This window comes from Acipenser ruthenus, unplaced genomic scaffold, assembly GCF_902713425.1.
Source record: "Acipenser ruthenus unplaced genomic scaffold, fAciRut3.2 maternal haplotype, whole genome shotgun sequence".
Classification (NCBI taxonomy): domain Eukaryota; kingdom Metazoa; phylum Chordata; class Actinopteri; order Acipenseriformes; family Acipenseridae; genus Acipenser; species Acipenser ruthenus.
Genome location: NW_026708175.1, coordinates 65,152 through 72,500, shown reverse-complemented (window position 1 = coordinate 72,500; position 7,349 = coordinate 65,152).

The following is a 7,349-nucleotide window of genomic DNA, read 5'->3' as shown; positions in this document are numbered from 1 at the left end:
TTTTGTGGCTATGGTAATGTATTATTATTATGTGTTTATTTAGCAGACACCTTTATCCAAGGCGACTTACAGAGACTAGGGTGTGTGAACTTTGCATCAGCTGCAGAGTCACTTACAATTACATCTCACCCGAAAGACGGAGCACAAGGAGGTTAAGTGACTTGCTCAGGGTCACACAGTGAGTCAGTGGCTAAGGTGGGATTTGAACCGGGGACCTCCTGGTTACAAGCCCTTTTCTTTAACCACTGGACCACACAGCCTCCAATGTAGCACTATTCTGACTCTAGTCAATTCTATTCTAACTATGGTCATTTAGCTCAATGGTGACTCTGGTCATGTAGCTCAATGGTGACTCTGGTCATGTAGCTCAATGGTGACTCTGGTCATGTAGCTCAATTTTGACTATGGTCAGGGCGGCAGTGTGGAGTAGTGGTTAGGTCTCGGGACTCTTGACTAGAAGGTCGTGGGTTCAATCCCAGGTGGGGGACATTGCTGCTGTACCCTTGAGCAAGGTACTTTACCTAGATTGCTCCAGTAAAAATCCAACTGTATAAATGGGTAATTGTATGTAGAAAAATAATATAATTGTATGTAAAAATAATGTGATATCTTGTAACAATTGTAAGTCGTCCTGGATAAGGGTGTCTGCTAAGAAATACAGTGGCTCTCAAAAGTATTCACCCCCCTTGGACTTTTCCACATTTCATTGTGTTACAACATGGAATCAAAATGGATTTAATTGGGAGTTTTTGCCACTGATCAACACAAGAAAAGTCCATAATGTCAAAGTGAAAAATAAAATCTACAAATTGTTCTAAATTAATTACAAATATAAAACAGAAAATAATTGATTGCATAAGTATTCACCCCCTTTGCTATGACACACCTAAATAAGCTCTGGTGCAACCAATTGTCTTTAGAAGTCACATAATTAGTTGAATGGAGTCCACCTGTGTGCAATTAAGGTGTTTCACATGATTTCAGGTTAAATACACCTGTCTCTGGGAGGTCCCACAGTTGGTTAGTACATTTCCTAACAAAAACTACATCATGAAGATGAAGGAACATTCAAAGCAAATCCGGAATAAGGTTCTTCAAAATCACCAATCAGGGGTAGGATATAAGAACATTTCCAAGGCATTGAATATCCTCTCAGAGCACAGTAAAGTCCATTATTAAGAAATGGAGAGAATATGGCACAACTGTGAATCTGTCTAGAACAGGCCGTCCTCAAAAACGGAGTATCCGGGCGTATAGGGCACTAGTCAGGGAGGCCACCAAGAGGCCTATGGCAACTCTAAAGGAGTTACAGTGTTCCACGGCTGAGCTGGGAGACACTGTGCATATGGCAACAATAGCCCGGGTGCTTCACAAAACTGGCCTTTATGGGAGAGTGGCAAAAAGAAAGCCATTGTTGAAAAAAACTCGCATCAAATCTCGGCTAGAGTTTCCCAGAAGGCATGTGGGAGACTCTGAGACCAAGTGGAAGAAGATTCTATGGTCTGATGAGACCAAAATAGAGCTTTTTGGCCTCAACGCTAAGCGCTATGTTTGCTACTGATCAACACAAGAAAAGTCCATAATGTCAAAGTGAAAAATAAAATCTACAAATTGTTCTAAATTAATTACAAATATAAAACAGAAAATAATTGATTGCATAAGTATTCACCCCCTTTGCTATGACACACCTAAATAAGCTCTGGTGCAACCAATTGTCTTTAGAAGTCACATAATTAGTTGAATGGAGTCCACCTGTGTGCAATTAAGGTGTTTCACATGATTTCAGGTTAAATACACCTGTCTCTGGGAGGTCCCACAGTTGGTTAGTACATTTCCTAACAAAAACTACATCATGAAGGTGAAGGAACATTCAAAGCAAATCCGGAATAAGGTTCTTCAAAAGCACCAATCGGGTAGGATATAAGAACATTTCCAAGGCATTGAATATCCTCTCAGAGCACAGTAAAGTCCATTATTAAGAAATGGAGAGAATATGGCACAACTGTGAATCTGTCTAGAACAGGCCGTCCTCAAAAACGGAGTATCCGGGCATATAGGGCACTAGTCAGGGAGGCCACCAAGAGGCCTATGGCAACTCTAAAGGAGTTACAGTGTTCCACGGCTGAGCTGGGAGACACTGTGCATATGGCAACAATAGCCCGGGAGCTTCACAAAACTGGCCTTTATGGGAGAGTGGCAAAAAGAAAAAAACTCGCATCAAATCTCGGCTAGAGTTTCCCAGAAGGCATGTGGGAGACTCTGAGACCAAGTGGAAGAAGATTCTATGGTCTGATGAGACCAAAATAGAGCTTTTTGGCCTCAACGCTAAGCGCTATGTTTGCCACTGATCAACACAAGAAAAGTCCATAATGTCAAAGTGAAAAATAAAATCTACAAATTGTTCTAAATTAATTACAAATATAAAACAGAAAATAATTGATTGCATAAGTAATCACCCCCTTTGCTATGACACACCTAAATAAGCTCTGGTGCAACCAGTTGTCTTTAGAAGTCACATAATTAGTCGAATGGAGTCCACCTGTGTGCAATTAAGGTGTTTCACATGATTTCAGGTTAAATACACCTGTCTCTGGGAGGTCCCACAGTTGGTTAGTACATTTCCTAACAAAAACTACATCATGAAGATGAAGGAACATTCAAAGCAAATCCGGAATAAGGTTCTTCAAAAGCACCAATCAGGGGTAGGATATAAGAACATTTCCAAGGCATTGAATATCCTCTCAGAGCACAGTAAAGTCCATTATTAAGAAATGGAGAGAATATGGCACAACTGTGAATCTGTCTAGAACAGGCCGTCCTCAAAAACGGAGTATCCGGGCATATAGGGCACTAGTCAGGGAGGCCACCAAGAGGCCTATGGCAACTCTGAAGGAGTTACAGTGTTCCACGGCTGAGCTGGGAGACACTGTGCATATGGCAATAATAGCCCGGGTGCTTCACAAAACTGGCCTTTATGGGAGAGTGGCAAAAAGAAAGCCATTGTTGAAAAAAACTCGCATCAAATCTCGGCTAGAGTTTCCCAGAAGGCATGTGGGAGACTCTGAGACCAAGTGGAAGAAGATTCTATGGTCTGATGAGACCAAAATAGAGCTTTTTGGCCTCAACGCTAAGCGCTATGTTTGCCACTGATCAACACAAGAAAAGTCCATAATGTCGAAGTGAAAAATAAAATCTACAAATTGTTCTAAATTAATTACAAATATAAAACAGAAAATAATTGATTGCATAAGTATTCACCCCCTTTGCTATGACACACCTAAATAAGCTCTGGTGCAACCAATTGTCTTTAGAAGTCACATAATTAGTTGAATGGAGTCCACCTGTGTGCAATTAAGGTGTTTCACATGATTTCAGGTTAAATACACCTGTCTCTGGGAGGTCCCACAGTTGGTTAGTACATTTCCTAACAAAAACTACATCATGAAGGTGAAGGAACATTCAAAGCAAATCCGGAATAAGGTTCTTCAAAAGCACCAATCAGGGGTAGGATATAAGAACATTTCCAAGGCATTGAATATCCTCTCAGAGCACAGTAAAGTCCATTATTAAGAAATGGAGAGAATATGGCACAACTGTGAATCTGTCTAGAACAGGCCGTCCTCAAAAACGGAGTATCCGGGCATATAGGGCACTAGTCAGGGAGGCCACCAAGAGGCCTATGGCAACTCTAAAGGAGTTACAGTGTTCCACGGCTGAGCTGGGAGACACTGTGCATATGGCAACAATAGCCCGGGTGCTTCACAAAACTGGCCTTTATGGGAGAGTGGCAAAAAGAAAAAAACTCGCATCAAATCTCGGCTAGAGTTTCCCAGAAGGCATGTGGGAGACTCTGAGACCAAGTGGAAGAAGATTCTATGGTCTGATGAGACCAAAATAGAGCTTTTTGGCCTCAACGCTAAGCGCTATGTTTGCCACTGATCAACACAAGAAAAGTCCATAATGTCAAAGTGAAAAATAAAATCTACAAATTGTTCTAAATTAATTACAAATATAAAACAGAAAATAATTGATTGCATAAGTAATCACCCCCTTTGCTATGACACACCTAAATAAGCTCTGGTGCAACCAGTTGTCTTTAGAAGTCACATAATTAGTCGAATGGAGTCCACCTGTGTGCAATTAAGGTGTTTCACATGATTTCAGGTTAAATACACCTGTCTCTGGGAGGTCCCACAGTTGGTTAGTACATTTCCTAACAAAAACTACATCATGAAGATGAAGGAACATTCAAAGCAAATCCGGAATAAGGTTCTTCAAAAGCACCAATCAGGGGTAGGATATAAGAACATTTCCAAGGCATTGAATATCCTCTCAGAGCACAGTAAAGTCCATTATTAAGAAATGGAGAGAATATGGCACAACTGTGAATCTGTCTAGAACAGGCCGTCCTCAAAAACGGAGTATCCGGGCGTATAGGGCACTAGTCAGGGAGGCCACCAAGAGGCCTATGGCAACTCTGAAGGAGTTACAGTGTTCCACGGCTGAGCTGGGAGACACTGTGCATATGGCAATAATAGCCCGGGTGCTTCACAAAACTGGCCTTTATGGGAGAGTGGCAAAAAGAAAGCCATTGTTGAAAAAAACTCGCATCAAATCTCGGCTAGAGTTTCCCAGAAGGCATGTGGGAGACTCTGAGACCAAGTGGAAGAAGATTCTATGGTCTGATGAGACCAAAATAGAGCTTTTTGGCCTCAACGCTAAGCGCTATGTTTGCCACTGATCAACACAAGAAAAGTCCATAATGTCAAAGTGAAAAATAAAATCTACAAATTGTTCTAAATTAATTACAAATATAAAACAGAAAATAATTGATTGCATAAGTATTCACCCCCTTTGCTATGACACACCTAAATAAGCTCTGGTGCAACCAATTGTCTTTAGAAGTCACATAATTAGTTGAATGGAGTCCACCTGTGTGCAATTAAGGTGTTTCACATGATTTCAGGTTAAATACACCTGTCTCTGGGAGGTCCCACAGTTGGTTAGTACATTTCCTAACAAAAACTACATCATGAAGATGAAGGAACATTCAAAGCAAATCCGGAATAAGGTTCTTCAAAAGCACCAATCAGGGGTAGGATATAAGAACATTTCCAAGGCATTGAATATCCTCTCAGAGCACAGTAAAGTCCATTATTAAGAAATGGAGAGAATATGGCACAACTGTGAATCTGTCTAGAACAGGCCGTCCTCAAAAACGGAGTATCCGGGCGTATAGGGCACTAGTCAGGGAGGCCACCAAGAGGCCTATGGCAACTCTAAAGGAGTTACAGTGTTCCACGGCTGAGCTGGGAGACACTGTGCATATGGCAACAATAGCCCGGGTGCTTCACAAAACTGGCCTTTATGGGAGAGTGGCAAAAAGAAAGCCATTGTTGAAAAAACTCGCATCAAATCTCGGCTAGAGTTTCCCAGAAGGCAGGTGGGAGACTCTGAGACCAAGTGGAAGAAGATTCTATGGTCTGATGAGACCAAAATAGAGCTTTTTGTCCTCAACGCTAAGCGCTATGTTTGCCACTGATCAACACAAGAAAAGTCCATAATGTCAAAGTGAAAAATAAAATCTACAAATTGTTCTAAATTAATTACAAATATAAAACAGAAAATAATTGATTGCATAAGTATTCACCCCCTTTGCTATGACACACCTAAATAAGCTCTGGTGCAACCAATTGTCTTTAGAAGTCACATAATTAGTTGAATGGAGTCCACCTGTGTGCAATTGAGGTGTTTCACATGATTTCAGGTTAAATAGACCTGTCTCTGGGAGGTCCCACAGTTGGTTAGTACATTTCCTAACAAAAACTACATGATGAAGATGAAGGAACATTCAAAGCAAATCCGGAATAAGGTTCTTCAAAAGCACCAATCAGGGGTAGGATATAAGAACATTTCCAAGGCATTGAATATCCTCTCAGAGCACAGTAAAGTCCATTATTAAGAAATGGAGAGAATATGGCACAACTGTGAATCTGTCTAGAACAGGCCGTCCTCAAAAACGGAGTATCCGGGCGTATAGGGCACTAGTCAGGGAGGCCACCAAGAGGCCTATGGCAACTCTAAAGGAGTTACAGTGTTCCACGGCTGAGCTGGGAGACACTGTGCATATGGCAACAATAGCCCGGGTGCTTCACAAAACTGGCCTTTATGGGAGAGTGGCAAAAAGAAAGCCATTGTTGAAAAGAACTCGCATCAAATCTCGGCTAGAGTTTCCCAGAAGACATGTGGGAGACTCTGAGACCAAGTGGAAGAAGATTCTATGGTCTGATGAGACCAAAATAGAGCTTTTTGGCCTCAACGCTAAGCGTTATGTTTGCCACTGATCAACACAAGAAAAGTCCATAATGTCAAAGTGAAAAATAAAATCTACAAATTGTTCTAAATTAATTACAAATATAAAACAGAAAATAATTGATTGCATAAGTATTCATCCCCTTTGCTATGACACACCTAAATAAGCTCTGGTGCAACCAGTTGTCTTTAGAAGTCACATAATTAGTTTAATGGAGTCCACCTGTGTGCAATTAAGGTGTTTCACATGATTTCAGGTTAAATACACCTGTCTCTGGGAGGTCCCACAGTTGGTTAGTACATTTCCTAACAAAAACTACATCATGAAGATGAAGGAACATTCAAAGCAAATCCGGAATAAGGTTCTTCAAAAGCACCAATCGGGTAGGATATAAGAACATTTCCAAGGCATTGAATATCATCTCAGAGCACAGTAAAGTCCATTATTAAGAAATGGAGAGAATATGGCACAACTGTGAATCTGTCTAGAACAGGCCGTCCTCAAAAACGGAGTATCCGGGCGTATAGGGCACTAGTCAGGGAGGCCACCAAGAGGCCTATGGCAACTCTAAAGGAGTTACAGTGTTCCACAGCTGAGCTGGGAGACACTGTGCATATGGCAACAATAGCCCGGGTGCTTCACAAAACTGGCCTTTATGGGAGAGTGGCAAAAAGAAAGCCATTGTTGAAAAAAACTCGCATCAAATCTCGGCTAGAGTTTCCCAGAAGGCATGTGGGAGACTCTGAGACCAAGTGGAAGAAGATTCTATGGTCTGATGAGACCAAAATAGAGCTTTTTGGCCTCAAAGCTAAGCGCTATGTTTGCCACTGATCAACACAAGAAAAGTCCATAATGTCAAAGTGAAAAATAAAATCTACAAATTGTTCTAAATTAATTACAAATATAAAACAGAAAATAATTGATTGCATAAGTATTCACCCCCTTTGCTATGACACACCTAAATAAGCTCTGGTGCAACCAATTGTCTTTAGAAGTCACATAATTAGTTGAATGGAGTCCACCTGTGTGCAATTAA